The sequence below is a fragment of the Magnolia sinica genome, chromosome 8 (assembly GCF_029962835.1).
Source record: "Magnolia sinica isolate HGM2019 chromosome 8, MsV1, whole genome shotgun sequence".
NCBI lineage: Eukaryota > Viridiplantae > Streptophyta > Magnoliopsida > Magnoliales > Magnoliaceae > Magnolia > Magnolia sinica.
Window position 1 is genome coordinate 19,523,676 of NC_080580.1, and position 17,952 is coordinate 19,541,627.

The 17,952-nt window shown below is 35.3% G+C and overlaps 1 long non-coding RNA gene across 1 annotated transcript; it reads right to left on the bottom strand.

The window, feature by feature from the left end:
- Window positions 1-662: 662 nt before the first annotated feature.
- LOC131253890 (uncharacterized) lies at window positions 663-1,752 on the bottom strand. Its single transcript, XR_009175333.1, has 2 exons — window positions 1,478-1,752; window positions 663-863 (listed from the first exon to the last, which is right to left on the bottom strand). It is a non-coding gene; the product is annotated as an uncharacterized LOC131253890 (long non-coding RNA).
- Between the last annotated feature and the right edge of the window lie 16,200 nt (window positions 1,753-17,952).

Consider the following 17,952-nt stretch of genomic DNA (forward strand, 5'->3'; position numbering starts at 1 on the left):
TAGAAAATTATAAGCTACATAGCACCACCGGAAACCCAACTAATTGAAAATAGACATGCAGTAAAAGTTTGAAGGCTGAAAAGATAAACATATGAGGTTGTTCCCTACGACAGCAATTGCCATAATTTCAAATGCTTGAATCCTGAAACACAGCCACTAACAAAACAAGAAAAGAAAAATGAGTTAAAAATGAAAGCGCTTTCCAAAAGAAAATCTACTAAGATCATCAATGAAATGTATCTTATAGGGAATGAGAGCTTGTCACTAGATATAAAAAGTACAAATTCCAAAGGTTTGATTTATTGGCTACACTAGAGTTCACATATTTAAAGGAGAAAGGAAGCTAAAAGTGAGAAGGCACATGATGAATTTTTTTTTAATGATTTATTCAAAGGTCAATACACACCCTCATAGTCTCTTTCCAATTGCATTTATAACTAGAATTTGGTGAGTCTTCTAATGCAAAAAAAAAAAAACAATTCGTTGAGCAGGGGATGACAAACATAAGGGCAAAAAAAAGTGTCCTACAATCTGATTGTAGCTCAGATTGGGAAAACATGTTTTTAGAGATCCTTGTGTTAATAAAGTTCCCTGTCAAATAAGAAAAGACATGTATAAATTGAAGAGACGTGTCTTTAGTATGCTATCAAATGAAACTAATATAAAAAATAAATGAAATTTGCTTGAGGATTTTGAGATAGAAATTACATTTTTTTTCTGCTGCAGCGAGACAGGTTACATAAGAGTGTTGGCAGAGTGTATTGGTGCATGTCCCATTAGACAAATGATAGGAAAATATATTTTGGAGCTTTGGGGACCTCAAACTTCCTCAGCTTCTCAATTGGCCATTCTTTTCTTTTAGCCTGAGATAGGAACATAAAGGAAAGTTTGGTGGGGATTAGTACTCAATTAAAGGAAAGTTTAGTGGAGAAGATGATTCAAAAAAAATGTATTAAACAATAATACTTATCAAAAAAATGAAAATAAGAAATTGCATATATAAGTAATAAAGAAGTCAAAGTAAAAGAAGTTGCAAATGTAAGAATATCACAGAACTTGAACTGTAAGCTTCAGATGACAAGTTAACCAAAATGAAATGTGCTAAACAATTAGAAAGAAAAATAAAATCATCTTTATATGAGGCGCATACAGGATTGTTGGGTGCACAGAAATGGACAAGCATCAACGCAGTAAAATATAAAGAAGTGAAGTCCCCTATTACATAGGAAAAACCAAAAATGAGCAGATCCAATCATAATAGCCATAGTTGAGCACAGGACTTCTCCTCAGCCAAGTTTTCAGGAAATAAAGGTAAAGAGACCACACACATAAACTAAATCTCTACATTGATGGTCACACACACACACACACACACACGAATTTCAAAGAGATTTTGGCCTGATAAGCCCAAATAAATTAGCAAAAAACTTGAGCTCATATCCAGTCCTAGGCCCCACTCCTTGAAATCTGACGATACCTGAAATAAAGGAAGCTTAACTTGAAGACTCAAGCATGCTTTATATATTCTTGGGTATGTGACCTGCTGTGGATGGACCACACTTCCCAACCCTCCCAGATTGAAAGCCGAATGTGGACCATTGCCGCATTTCACTTCTAAACTGTCACTTTGTAGGCCAAATTATTGAACTTAGGATGGTCCTATCCAGGAGAATTTTTCAAGCAATGGTCCTTCCAAAGTGGGGCCTAGCTGACAAACGGTCTACATAACAGAACATTACACAAACTGAAAATGAGTATGCTGTATATCTTGGGGCCAAGGATCAAATAGTTCATCTGCATTTCAGTTCTATCGTCAGCAGCCACACAAAGCCCAACGATTCTTACCTTTGCCCGCAGTTCGTATTGGTCATCGGCCAAAAAAAGAGTCGGTAATGGCCCACTTTCTTGCAGTGTCACTAATCTATAGAGGTCTATGCCAATTAAAAAAAACTCAGAAGAGTTAATGTCTTCCTTAAATAAGGTTCCAAAATTCAAACTGTCACCCCCTCTAGGGTCCAAAAGGCACGATTTACTATGTTGTACACATCCCGTTTCCCTGATTCCTATAACTTCAATTTATACAAGTACATGATTTCTCTGGATTCATAGTTTCAATGCTCGCAACCAACCGTATCAGAAAGGTTAACACTCTTCCAGTCCTATCTTTTGTTCTTTCATTTCAATATTTTGTTGAAAAATTGATAAATTTTGTGTTTCCTTTTCAAAATGGTCTTGTAGTAACACAAGTAAACATGGCCATTGTTTTCTAAAATGTTCCTAAAAATTTTAGGATTCTATTAAAGAGATACATGTTACAATCTTTTCACTCTCCATAATCATTTATTTCTCTTTCAATCTTTTCATGGTAAGGTAGGTAATTTTTTCCTCCCTAATCACTGTTGTGTTTTTATCAAAATTAGAAATTGAAAACTTATGAAAAGGGCATGCATAACACTCATTGCATGTAAATTTCATACAGTGCTGGGCACTGAACGTGCCACTTACCAGTCTTGAATAAATGCTTGGAAAAGTTACACTAAAGAACAATGATTAACAGCCACACTCACAAGTTTGAGAGACCCATAGCATTCAATCAATGATCACATCAAGTTGCACAAACGTCATGTTACACATCTGATTACTAGCCTATAGATATCAATCCAAGGTAAAAAAAAAAAAAAAACTACTATCGGACAGCCTAGGAAAAATTAGGGGCAAAATAAAATTCCATTGACTACAGGAATTAAGAATCATCTGATTGGTGCAATATTCTGGCCAGGCCCTTCAATAAGATGATCCATTGATTGGATTGTCAGCATTTAATTCAATGGATATTGAGTGCCAATAGCAACCAGATCTAGAAAACATAGTTCTGTTAAAAAAAAAAAAAAAAAGCACAGAGGTTTTTAAGCACATTAGAGAAAAAAACGAAAGAAAGAAAGAAAATACATAAAAGACAATGCCTTTTCTATTATTTTTGAAACAGCAACCACACATAAAGCTTTCCCAATTCAAGACTGGCTTCAATCAGTTTCAACTGCTGAAGTAGCTGCTGAACAGAAATAGATCTGATTGATGAAAACAAGCAGCTATATGATGGCTCCATAGGGCAAAAAGGCCATTTGAAACCTTTTTGTTATCTGTCAATCTAATTGGCCCACCATCAAGTGTCTCTGCTACAGAATCCCACTTAGGACAGATACATTATGAAGCCAATGAGATGATCAATCCACACGAGTAAAAGCTGAATCCCGCCTTTACTGTTGGTTGACCAGAAAGAATGCAGTTTGGTCCCCAATCTAATTCAAATAAGCACAGTTGGTTGATCAGAAAAAACGCAGTTTGGTCCTCAATCTAATTCAAAAAAAAGGCACTGATCTATCCAATAAGGGGAAGGAGAAATCAAGAAACCTGACGTAAGTGAAAAAAATATTACATAGTAAATGCATCGAACAACCAAATCACAAGGGGAACAACAAACAATAGGCATCAGCCACATGCAGTGATGAAAAAACCAAAAAGAAGGGAAAAACATTCAAGAAAAAATTTATTATCTTAGACCACTACATGACTCCCTTCTTTTTTCAATTTCTCTGTTTTTCCTCCCAATCAAAGAACTACACCAAAAAAGATCTCCTCCCTAGAAATTTCAAATCCCTCAATTAAAAGAAAATTTTAAAAAATAAATTAATTAATATTCAAAAGATCTACATCATCAAAGCACAAATGAAAAACATCAGACAATTTTTTTTTAAAAATAAAAATAAAAATCCTATGAAATGATCTCAACATCAAAATGCAGCACCAGAAACCCCTAAAAATCGTTGCAGAACACAAATGTGACTCAAAAAACCCTAGAAAACATAATGCAGGTCGATGAAACCCTAACCTTACAATGCGGGAAGATGAGATCGAAAAGATGGCGTTTGCTCTTACCTTAAATCGATAAAATGGGAAGTGAGAAAGTAAAACAAACCCTAGATCCGATGCGAACGCGATAACCAAACGGGTCCGCCGTTGAAAATGTGAGCTCGTTGAGATCTGCGAATCCAAACGAGAGCTCTCTCCTTTAGCATTTAAAGTGAGAGAGAGAGAGAGAGAGATAGAGATGGAAAATCGGTAGTAGGGTTTTCTGAGAGAATCGAGGGAGCGGGTCAGAGAAAAATTCCAGAGCTTTCACCTTTATCGCTGCTGCCGGGTGTTGCAAGAAGGAAAAAAAGGAAAGAAGATAAACACGAGGGAGATAGGGAGATACTGCGCAAATGGATAGGCATTTATGCTTTTTTTTCATTTAATAGAAAAGGACCCTTTGCCCGCAGCCGTTAAAACGGGCTGTGGGCAAAGGGTAAGCCCATCAGTTGGCTAAGCCCTAATTTGTTGTAGTGACATTATGGTGTGGCGCATAGAACTTAGTGATGTCGCCTGAGTAATCGGTACCTCTATTGAACCTGTTAGTAGGTAATCTGCTTCCCCACCGGCCACCCACCGTAATCGTGGTTGCTTACCCCGGAAGTAAACGTAATCCATGGTGAGTGACTCACTGTAGGATGTAGCGTACCGATTAATCGTTATCGGGCTTACTGTTAATACGTGCTTCATCCACGCCCACCATCCCTTTATTATGATAATTTCAGTGGTTGAGAACAAAATTTATGCATTGAAAAGCACGACTGGAACACACCAGCAATCCCACCAATGAAACCTTTACAGACCGCACTATGAATTTCAAAGACCGTAGTGCGGGGCTGTGAAGTTGTAATAACTTGGTAAGACCAATATTGATCACAGGGATTCGGAAGAACATAACTAAACTAGGTTAATGTCTACGATTATTAAATCCAATGGAGTAATAAGGGTTTAAAATGATAATTAAAAACAACTAAAGATTTAGGATTCACTTCTAACCAATCTACAATGCTTACTTTATCGATTCAACTTCAATAATTTATTTGGAATCGAATAAAGATTCCTTTTAATTGGAATATAAAATAATTAATCCATTCATAAACATATAATAATAAATGAATTTAATTAAATGATTTTCTTATGAAGCACTCGGTAATTGATCACAGGGAATCAAAAGTACTTATTGTGTCCGGAGTCTACAATAGATCAGGGAATTTTACAGATCAATACATTCTCTAGTCAAGACAATTAATTACGTATTCAAAGCATCCGATGTGCTTGAAGTTCACAATGAATTAAAGAATAAACAACTCTTAAGATTTAAATAAATTTCAAATTCATTCAATCTAAAATCATCATTCAAACCAAAGTGTTGAATCAAATAAAAACTAAAACATCATAAATTAACTTTAAGCTTCATTCCTTAGCCTTTAGTAAGAGATTAGCTAGACATAGCTATCTCTAAACAAAAGAAAAAATATAAAAGCTACTAGAACCAAAGGTTGAGGAAGGAAGTACGGCATTAAAGAAGTTCCACCTTGATGTGGAGCAAGTTGCGTACAATTTCATGGCCAAGATGGAGCAAAAAAGGCCCGATTAGAGGCAAAAGTGATCTGGACCGTCAGAACCTTAAAATAGGCATATCTCACAAACCGGAATGAGTTATCCGACATGACATATATGATTTTAGGGTAGGATGAGCTACTTTAGCCACCCAACCTAGCAAAGCTAGGTTGCCCATATCAAATTTATGAGATTCCATCAGATCAACGGTTCAATTTCCGTTTTAGTCTCATTTTTACTATTTATAGTAAATTTTAGTTTGATTATAACTCTTCATTCATTGGGCTTTAGGAGTTACATCCAACATGAAAAGTGCTTAGAATAATTAGGAGAATAGCATGGTTAAGTGATATTGCAGAAACTGTTGAAGTTGTTGACCTACAACCCAGGGTGGGCTAGACATCCAAATTTTTCTTGGGCAAAAGGACCACAATAAGGAAGACTATCTGGAAATCCTCCTATGCAACCTTACTCCCAAGTTGGTATTTTATTTAAACGAACCTAATTTAAATTGATTTTAAACTCACAAGTATACGAATCAGGTGTAGACACGATATGTATTACGGGATCATTCCCACGAGGACTGGTTGTCACAATTCGAATTTTATGATTCTTCTTAACTAATCCAACAAATAGTTTAGCTAGTTTTTAAGTAAACTAACAAAAATCAATGAAAAATAATTGAGAACAAGAAGGAAAATTCACTCAAGGAGAACACTAGGACTTTTGAATCCACCCCTAATTATCATAACCCTCGTTTTACTTGTTGATTCACCCTAATTTAGATTGAAGTAAATTTAATAAATAAACTACAATCCGTGTCCTTGTTCAGGCACACAGGATGTATAATTCCCTTGAAGCACAAGGATCACATCTTTCCATCCTCGTTTAGGCATGAATAGATGCAAATTCTTATTTCTTTCTCTGTAGGAAAACCTGTTCATGGTCAGACACAAGTACACCTATAATAAGATTTCAAACAACATCCACTTTTAGACATTGGGTAAACTCATAGATTGGAGAGGTATGGAGTTTTCATTTAATTACAATAGAGAAAGAAATAAATCAATCAATTCAGGATGAAATCAACAATTAACAAGAATCATTCAAATTAGGGGCTTCATCTCAGCCCTAGCTAAGAAATTAAAAATTCATGGGAAGTAACATAGATTCAATTGGAAAGAAGAAAAATATAATTGATAAGAAGCACATCCCTTTGATTTCTTTCCAATCTCTCTCTTTCTCGTTCTATGCTTGATGTCCACACTATAAGAAATATGGTTTTCACCAACGAAACTTTTACCGACGAAATTATTTTTCGTAGGCAAATATGACTTTTACCGACGAAATTTATTTTCGTAGGCAAAAGTAAACTTTTACCGACGAAACTAAATTTTGTCGGTAAAAGTCATCTTTACCTATAAAAATTTTTCGTAGGTAAAGGGTCTTTTCACTTTTTCCTTCCATTAAGACACGAAAAGTGTACTTTTGCCTATGAAGCATAATTTCATAGGTAAAAGACATCTTTACCTATGAGAAGTTCATAGGTAAAGGGTGTTTTAAAATTTTAAAATACATTAAAAATTGAAAAGTTTACTTTTACCAATGAAATTTCATTTCGTAGGTAAAAGCTATCTTCACCTATGAATCTTTTTGTAGGCAAAGGGTGTTTTCAATTCAAAATAAATGAAAAGTTTATTTTTACCTACGAAATACAATTTTGTAGGTAAAAGACATCTTTACCTATGAGCATGTTCATAGGTAAAGGGTGTTTTGAATTTTTACAAAACTTAAAAATCGAAAAGATTACTTTTACTGACGAAATTTAATTTCGTAGCTAAAAGCTATTTTCACCTACGAAACTTTTTGTAGGCAAAGGGTGTTTTCAATTCAAAATAAACAAAAAAAGTTTAGTTTCACCTAGGTAAAAGAGATCTTTACCTACGAAAATGTTCGTAGGTAAAGGGTGTTTTGAATTTAAAAGATTACTTTTACCGACGAAATTTAATTTCGTAGGTAAAAGCTATTTTCATCTACGAAACTTTTTGTAGGTAAACAGTGTTTTCAATTCAAAATAATTGAAAGGTTTAGTTTCACCTACGAAATATAATTTCGTAGGTAAAAGCTGTCTTTACCTACGAAAATGTTCATAGATAAAGGGTGTTTTGAATTTAATCTCGAAAAGTTTACTTTTACCGACTACATATAATTGCGTAGGTAAAAGTGATAATTACCTATGAAGATTTTCGTAGGTAAAGGTGTTTTGAATTTTTCAAAAAACTAAAAACTGAAAAATTTACTTTTACCTACCAACGATTTCGCAGGCAAAAAACGTCTATGAGGCTTTTACCTACCACTTTTTTCGTAGGTAAAAACATATTTGAGACACTTTTGCGTATGAAGTATTCCGTAGCTAAAAAATGTGTAGGAGACTTTTACCTACACAATGGTGTGTAGGTAAAAATATAATCTCTAATATAAATTTCAAATGTAGTTGCAGCCTTTACCTACGAACATTTTTGTAGGTAAAAACCGTGTACCAGACCTTTACCTACGAAAATGTTCGTAGGTAAAAAACGTGTATCACACTCTTACCTACGAAATTGTTCGTAGGTAAAAATATAATCCCTACGAAAATGTGTGTTGGTAAAAAACGTGGATCAGACTTTTACCTACGAGATGGTTCGTAGGTGAAAATATAATAGTTAAACCGTTTAGACCTTTGCCTACGAAAAATGTCGTAGGTGAGATTTTTACCTACGAAAAATTTCGTAGGTAAAAGCTTTTTCTTTTTTAAAATTTTTCATCTCGAAATTCCTGATATACACCTGTTACAATATAATTCATCATATTCTTCCTGATATACACCTGTTATATAATATATTTCATCATATTCACATTTACATCCATCTAAACCCAAACTACGTAAATCCATCCAAACATAAATTACATTCATCAAAACATAAGCTATATCCATCCAAACACAAACAATATTATCCACATGACATTCATCCATGCATAAATACATATAAGTTTAACATCATAAATAAAATATAAAAAATTATTCATAGCGTTACGGAATTGAGAATAGGTTAAGGTTTAGGTTTAGGAAATCGGGTTCGAGTTCAGGATCGGGTTTAGGTTTGGGTTTTCAAGTTTAGGTTTAGGTTTAGGTTAGGAAGTTGAAATTAGGATTAGGTATAGGTTTAGGTTTAGGGATTTGAGAATACATTTGGGTTTTAGGTTTAGGTTATAGGATATAAGTTTAGGTTAAGTTTTAGCTCATAGGTTTTGGTTTAGATTAAGATCATAGGTTTAGGTTTAGGAAATCGGGTTCGGGTTCAAGTTCGGGATCGAGTTTAGGTTTAGGTTAGGGACTTGAGAATACATTTAGGTTTTAGGTTATAGCTTTAGGGAATTGAGAATAGGTTAAGGTTAAGGTTATAAGTCTAGGTTTAGGTTATAGGTTAAGGTTAAGGTTTAAGTTATAGGTATAGGTTTAGGTTATAGGTTAAGGTTTAGGTTTAGGAAATTGGTTTCGGGTTCGGGATTGGGTTTAGGTTTGGGTTATAGGTATAGGTATTGGGATTTGAGAATAGGTTTAGGTTATGGTTATGAGTCTAAGTTTAGGTTATATGTTAAGGTTTAGGTTTAGGCTATAGGTATAGGTTAAGTTTAGGTTTAGGAAATCGGGTTTGAGTTCGGGATCGGGTTTAGGTTTGGGTTATAGGTATAGGTTTTGGGATTTGAGAATAGGTTTAAGTTAAGGTTGCAAGTATAGGCTATAGGTAAAGATTAAGGTTTAGGTTTCGGCTATAAGTATAGGTTTTGGGATTTGAGAATAGGTTTAGGTTAAGGTTATGAGTCTAGATTGAAGTTATTGGTTAAGGTATAGGTTTAGGTTATAGGTTAAGGTTTATGTTTAGAAAATCGGGTTCGGGTTCAGAATCGGGTTTAGGTTTGGGTTATAAGTATTGATTTTGGAATTTGAGAATAGGTTTAGGTTAAGGTTGTAAGTATAAGTTATACGTTAAGGTTAAGGTTTAAGTTTCGGCTATAAGTATAAGTTTTGGGATTTGAGAATAGGTTTAGGTTAAGGTTGTAAGTGTAGGTTTAGGTTATAGGTTAAGGTTTAGGTTTCGACCATAAGTATAGGTTTTAGGATTTGAGAATAGGTTTAGGTTTAGGTTATAGGTTAAGGTTTAGGTTTAGGTTATATGTATAGGTTTAGGTTATAGGTTAAGGTTTAGGTTTGGGAAATCGGGTTCGGGTTCAGGATCGGCTTTAGGTTTGGGTTATAGGTATAGGTTTTGGTATTTGAGAATAGGTTTAGGTTAAGGTTATGAGTCTTGGTTTAGGTTATAAGTTTAGGTTTAGGTTTAGGCTATAGTATAGGTTTAGGTTGTAGGTTAAGGTTTAGGTTTAGGAAACCGGGTTCGGGTTCGGGATCGAGTTTAAGTTTGGGTTATAGGTGTGGGTTTTGGGATTTGAGAATAGATTTAGGTTAAGGTTGTAAGTATATGTTATAGGTTATAGGTTAAGGTTAAGGTTCAGGTTTCGGCTATATGTATAGGTTTAGGGATTTGAGAATAGGTTTAGGTTAAGGTTATAAGTCTAGGTTTAGGTTATAGGTTAAGGTTTAGGTTTAGGTTATAGGTATAGGTTTAGGTTATACGTTAAGGTTTAGGTTTTGGAAATCGGGTTAGGGTTCGGGATCGGGTTTAGGTTTGGGTTATAGGTATAGGTTTTGGGATTTGAGAATAGGTTTAGGTTAAGGTTATGAGTCTAGGTTTAGGTTATATGTTAAGGTTTAGGTTTAGGCTATAGGCATAGGTTTAGGTTATAGGTTAAGGTTTAGGTTTAGGAAATCGGGTTCGAGTTCGGGATCGGGTTTAGGTTTGGGTTATAGGTATGGGTTTTGGGATTTGAGAATAGGTTTAGGTTAAGGTTGTTAGTATAGGATATAGGTTAAGCTTAAGGTTTAGGTTTCGGCTATAAGTATAGGTTTTGGGATTTGAGAATAGGTTTAGGTTAAGGTTATGAGTCTAGGTTTAGGTTATAGGTTAAGGTTTAGGTTTAGGCTATAGGTATAGGTTTAGGTTATAGGTTAAGGTTTAGGTTTGGGAAATCGGGTTCGGTTTCGGGATCGAGTTTAGGTTTGGGTTATAGGTATAGGTTTTAAGATTTGAGAATAGGTTTAGGTTAAGGTTGTAAGTATAGGTTATAGGTTAAGGTTAAGGTTTATGTTTCGGCTATAAGTATAGGTTTTGGGATTTGAAAACAGGTTTAGGTTAAAGTTATAAGTCTAGGTTTAGGTTATAGGTAAAGGTTTATGTTTAGGTTATAGGTATAGGTTTAGGTTATAGGTTAAGGTTTAGGTTTAGGAAATCGGGTTAGGGTTCGGGATCGGGTTTACGTTTGGGTTATTGGTATAGGTATTGGAATTTGAGAATAGGTTTAGGTTAAGGTTATGAGTCTAGGTTAATGTTATAGGTTAAGGTTTAGATTTAGGCTATAGGTATAGGTTTTGGAATTTGAGAATAGGTTTAGGTTAAGGTTATGAGTCTAGGTTTAGGTTATAGGTTAAGGTTTAGGTTTAGGATATAGATATAGATTTGGGTTATAGGTATAGGTTTTGGGATTTGAGAATACATTTAGGTTTTAGGTTTAGGTTTAGGTTTTAGGTTAAGGTTATATGTTTAGGTTAAGGTTTAGGTTTAAGTTAAGGTTGAGGTTTAGGTTATAGGTTAAGGTTTTGGGTCATAGGTTTAGGTTAAGGTTAAGGTTATAGGTATAGGTTAAGGTTTAGGTTTAGGTTTAGGTTATAAGATATAGGTTTAGGGAATTGAGAATAGGTTATGGTTTAGGTTTAGGAAATCGGGTTCGGGTTCAAGATCGGGTTTATGTTTGGATTTTCAAGTTTAGGTATAGGTTTCGGTTAGGGAGTTAAGATTAGGATTAGGTGTAGGTTTAGGTTTAGGGATTTGAGAATACATTTAGGTTTTAGGTTTAGGTTTAGGTTATAGGTTTTAGGTTAAGGTTTAGGTTTAGGTTAAGGTTGAGGTTTAGGTTATAGGTTAAGATTTTAGGTCATAGGTTTTGGTTTAGGTTAAGGGTATGGTCCCTGCAAATATAGATATAAACACGGCCATCCGGCGCAAATGGCCAGGCCCTTCCAATGCTATCCATAAAAAATGGACAGCTTCATCATGGTCATAATAGCGGTTCTCTCTTTCCAGGGAACCCCGCTCTTCCGAATATCTCCGACGCACATCCGGGTCTGCTCCATTAATTTTGATCAAATACATAAACACGGCCTGTCCAAATGACCAGGCCCCTCCAATCCTATCCATAGGAAATGGACAGCTTTATCATGGTCATAACAGTGGTTCCCACCTTCCAGGGACCCCCGCTCATCCGGATAGCTCCGACGCACATCCGGGTCTGCTCCATTAATTTTGAGCAAATACATAAACACGGCCTGTCCAAATGGCCAGGCCACCCCAATGGTTTAGGCTTTCCTTACCTTCCATTGTATGCTTTCAAGGTGCAGATGGCCATTGAAACACATACATTTTGGGAATCGCTTCTCAAAACTGCAGACTGTTTTGTTTTGAAACTCGTTCATCTCACCTAAAAACCTGTCACATAATGAATAACTGTAACCACAATGATAACTATTGTGAATGCACTATAATGAACGAATTATTATTATTATTATTATAGATAACTGTAATAACAACATGGATGTTGGAGTCACTTATGAATGGGTAAAATGGCATATAAAGATTATAATCGACCTTAGAAATATATATGCCATTATAGATAACTGTAATTACAACATGGATGTTGTGTGTCTATTTCATATGCACCTCAACATATGTCTATGTGCATGTGCAGGTGTGTGTCCATATATATATATATATATATATATATATATATATATATATATATATATTGTATTAGAGAAGGGAAGGGATTATTTAAATCATTAACAAAAGAAATATATGAATATTAAAAGATGTTTACTTCTTCATAAAATGCTCAGGCCTATAAAGAAATGGAACCAATGTCCACACCACCTGGTTGATTTGTATATAAAACAACCATATTACAACGAACTATTTCAATTCCCAAAAAAATTAGAAAAGGGTGTATGAACATCAACCAATGTAGATTGTATACATTAATTCCCAAAACAAATAAGAACAAATAGATAAGTTGGATTACCTATAACAACAACATCATTGAGATAATCTCCATGTATTAGGCTAATATGCTGGCCTCCTAATCTCTCCCTCCCACGCCCATACGAAGGCGATGGCTCTAACAGGCCATTCCTTGGGATCCTATTCCATCATTCAAAACAAGGAAAAACACCCAAATGAATAAACAAATACTACAACATTTGTAGGCTATATAGATATGTCTTTAACAATATGTATTTATAGCGCATTTTTCGAGCCAGTTTCGAGCTTTCGAGCTGTGTTCAACTTTATTTTTTGAGCCGAGTTCGAGAAAGAATGTTACAAAACAAAGAAAGAAAGAAATCTTCAAAATGAGAAAACCTCATTTTAAAGCAACGATCCTTTTCCTTTTCCAATTTCCACATAATCATAATCCAAGCATATCCAGAACTTATAAAACCAAAACCAACAATTAAAATCTTTAAAAAATTAAAAAAATCCCACAGACACAATCAGAACGGCATTCTTTCATTTTTTAAATTCACACAAGAATGCAAAAAAAAAAAAAAAAAAAAAAAAAACCCAAGGAGTAGACCAGACATTCCATGAACAAAGCAGGAAAGAAAGGGAAAAAATAAAAGAATCATCAATGAAAAGAAAAAGGAAAAGAAACCTGGTTTGACGCACATCCGGGTCTGCTCCATTAATTTCAAGCAAATACATAAATATGGTCTATCCAAATAGCCAGGCCACTCCAATGTTGTTCATAGGAAATGGACAGTTTCATCATGGTCATAACAGCGGTTCCCACCTTCGAGGGACCCCCGCTCAACATCCGAATAGCTCTGACGCACATCCGGGTCTGCTCCATCAATTTAGAGCTAATGCATAAACACGGCCCATAGGAAATGGACAGCTTCATCATGGTCATAACAGCGGTTCCCACCTTCCAGGGACCCCCGCTCAACATCCAGATAGCTCCGACGCACATCCGGGTCGAGATTGATAGGTTAAGATTGTCCTATCGAGGAGATTCTTAGGCGTAGTCCATCTGCTATTGGGACAAAAAGGCATGGGTTTGGATTATTGGACCATGGACCCCACCTGTCATTAAAAACCAAGGATTAAAATCAGTGCATTGGGTATCATATCATTCACCACCGATAAGGCAGTCAATACTTCAAACCTTGTTCAAAACTGTTTTATTCTATGCAAAGATGTAACATTGCTACACGATACTTATGATTGTGGTTTAAATCCAATGTTTGTTGCTACGAAGTGCTAAATTGTGCAGCTCATCCATGTACATAGACACCATCTCATAGAAGTCCACCCTTAACCCTCAATGATTGATCATAGCTAATAAAAGAAACAATTTATATGTAGTAGGATGTATATAAATCCCTTGTGTAGTATTTGTGGATAATGTGCAGTTGTATACTATCATTTATAAAAGGACATTGCCTGACATAAAAATAAAGAAAATGGAAAATGAGCTCTTTTATGAAACATTCACATGTTTCCATACAAATTTATGCCAATGTCAAAATCAAACAGATCGAGATGAAGAGGTTTGCTAGAATACATCCCAACCCATTGTAATGTGATGCATCGGGATTTTATCCTTTGAAACTAGATCATCTTTAAATGGTCCAAACCATTCATACAATCAGCCTCAAATTGTATGGTGGATAGACAACAAATAAAATCTCCTATATTAGATTATTTCAACCATTTGAAATTTGAGTCTTTTACTTTAAAAATGGACAAACACCAAAACCTTTGTGTAATCAAAGAGTTAAATATTCAATCTGATAAACTTTTGAAGCATTCCTCATCCAAGGGGAGCCTGATCACACAAATGGTTTGGGTCATTAAAAAACCTAATTTCTATGGATAAAATCCCGACATATCATATTGCAATATGCCAGGATGCATTCAAGCCAACCTCCAAGACAAAAATATGAAAATGAATCCATTTCCAGAATTTGAATTCAAGCCAACCTAATTTCAATGTATATGTTTGAAGAGTATACAGTGGAAGACTAACTTAGGAGTCTTTCACAGCATTTGTGTAACAATTTCTTTCAGTGTTGGTATTTTGAATACACTTTATTCCAAAATCATATATTAAGATAATTTGAATCTCTTCTCTCCTCTTTCTTTTGCCTCATTATATGTAAACCCTAGTAGTAGGACTGTAAACAGATCGGATTCGAAACAAATCTGGATTTGTTTCGAATCCGATTTGATTAAGAATAAGTGATGTCCAAATTCAATCGGATATCCAATGGATCCTAAAAAGCCTATCCGAATTCGAATTTGTTGAAGATTCGAAAATCCAAATTCTATCTGAATATACTATTAATGCATTTTTATCCTTTTCTTCTTCTTCTTCTTTTAAATATAAAAATACCCTCACTATTTTTCAAATCCCTGCGCAATTTGCGAGGGTAAAATTGTCCTAACAATATATACAGTAGAGAGATGTTCAGATCAGATCTTTATTGAATCGAATTGGGGTGGATTCGAATCGGATCTGGTTATAAAAGGATCCAATTTTCATGTCCCGAAATCAATTTAATGGATCCAAATATCAATCCGAATTCAATTTAATTGTACCAAATTGGAATTGTATCTGGATCAAGATCTTATTCATCGACAGCCTTGCCTGGTAAATCTCCCTGAGAGTATCAAGCTTATTGGTTGTAAATAGGTCTATCAAAGAAAATTGGCATGGATGGAAACGTTGAAACATTTAAAGCTTGGCTACGAGGTTACACAAAAGAAGGGGATGAATTATCACGAGACTTTTTAGCCAATAGCGATGCTAAAATCTGTAAGGATTCTATCAAGCTTTGTTGCGTATTGTGACTATGAGATCTGACAATTGGATGTGAAGACAGCTTTTCATAATGACATCTTTGTTGATGACATATATATAAATCAGCCAAAGTGCTTCACACCATAAGGTCAAGAAATGAAAGTTTGCCACTTATAGAAGTCAGTTTATGAATTGAAATAGGCATCTCACAACTGTAATTGTAGATTTGATGTGGCCATCAAGACTTTAATTTCATCTAGAATCCAGAGGAACTGTGTTCAAATCCCCAATTCCCCCATTTCCAAAATCCACAACTCCCTAATTCCTAAGATCCACAAACCCCCAAATCCTCCATGGACAAAACAGAAATTAATAAACAGAGAAAAAGAGAGAGTGAGTACCAAAGTAAGAAGGAGAGTGGATGAGTTGCTGGTCGAGCTTCGAAAGATTCTGTTAGCATGATATTCTTTCTTCACTATATGGAGAGACCATCTCCTTTTCAGCTTGCTATAGCATGAGATGGAGAGAGAGAGAGAGAGAGAGAGAGAGAGAGAGAGAGAGAGAGAGAGAGAGAGAGAGAGAGAGAGCTCGCCATCTCCTTTTCAGATTTCTGTAGCATGAGAGAGAGAGAGGGGTAGAGAAAGGGAAGACCCCGAAAGAATGAAAATGAAAAGGAGAGTTTTTGAGCGCATACTAGGTATTACACTCACTGCACGGAGCTAGAGACGAGCGCTCCTGCCAAGAGCTGTATGGGGCCCATAGTGATGATAGTGGTGTATCCACGTCGTCCATTAATTTTGACAAGTAATTTTAGGACATGATCCCAAAAATGAGTCATATCTAAGGCCTAAATGGACCACACCATTACTAATAAAATTTTAACAGTAGGTGCTTAATAACAAGTGTTTCCTATAGTGTGGTCCACTTGAGCCTTGATCTACTTCCTTTTTTAGGCTCATGTCCTAAAATGAGCTGTTAAGATGAATGGACAGCTTAGATAAAACATATACATTGTGTTGGGCCCATAGAGCCCCTAATGGGACTGCCCACCTTTAGATATGACCTGTAAACTGAGATGGACCGCTACAAAATCGGCTTAAAACAAATTTAACTAAAAAAAAATATTATAATAAGCCTATGGCTCATCCTTTCACAACTATACATTTGTTTGGTGATTATGAGGCGAATGACCTGATTTTTTGAACAGGACTCTTTGTATTTTCCCTTCATATAAGTCTGGTTGACCTTATTAAGGTCTGTAGGCCTTAGGAAATTCTTGGCTGGTGAGCATTCGATCACCACAATTTTCCATAGATGTGGAACCACGTCCTAGAATGGACTGGTAACACCACAATTTCTCTCTTTATGTGGTCTACCTGATATTTGGATCTGTTCAATTTTTGGAACCAGAATGGACAGGTAACACCACAATTTCTCCTAGATGTGGTCTACCTGATATTTGGATCTGTTCAATTTTTAGAACCACGTCCTAGAATGGACTGGTAAAATGAATGGACGGTGTAGATATAGAACACATCTTCAAGGTGGGCCCCACACTAGGGCCGGGTCTATTTAACATTATGATTTTGGTTGGCATGGGCTCAGATCAGTTGAAAATAATGCAAGAAAACCTCACAGAGAGAGCATAACAGAGATGAGAAACTAGGCCAACCGATGCCTTGAGTACTTGGTATATGCCTTGAAGAAACTTCTCTTAACAAATATAGAAAATCCACATGATTGTAGTTTTTCAGAGTACAGAAAATCTGCATGATTGTAGTTTTTCACAAAGGGTGATCAGAAATGCACTAGTTAGTCACTTGGATGAGTATGACTCGGTATATGCACTAGTTAGTCACTTACAACAGTGTTCATGTTTTCTTTTATCCTTATATTGTGTATGGGAAATGATTTTCCCCTATAATTCCTACCATTTATTTTGTTTGGTCTCATTGTGGAATAGCTACAGAAGTTATCCTAATCAAACAATCCTGACCATATCAGAGTTGATTTTCTTCTTATTTGTTATATATGTGTTGGTGATTTTTGTTTTTAATTATCCATTTTCAGCCCATAATATGGATATTTAGGATAATCCAATTGGTGTTTGTTCTTGGGTAATGGTGCATTTGGTTGCATCATGAAATTTCTTCATTAGTTAGCATAATTTTGTATAAACACCCACTAAACTAATTCAATAGCAGTCCACTCAATAAGCAGTCAGGGTCATGTCTTGGTCCAAGGACCGGTGGCACTGCTAGTGTCATTTAATTTTAACAAGTGCAGGGAACGCTTGCGATTCTATGCCATGGGTGAAAATTGAAATTCCTGACTCTTGTGTCTTCAGGAACTTTCCTGGATACTGCACCACGTAAATCAAATACACAATCCCACTTTGAGAAAAGAAAAGAAAAGAAAAAACAAGGGGATTCTATGTTTTAGTTTTTTTAAATCAAATACATTATCCCCTCT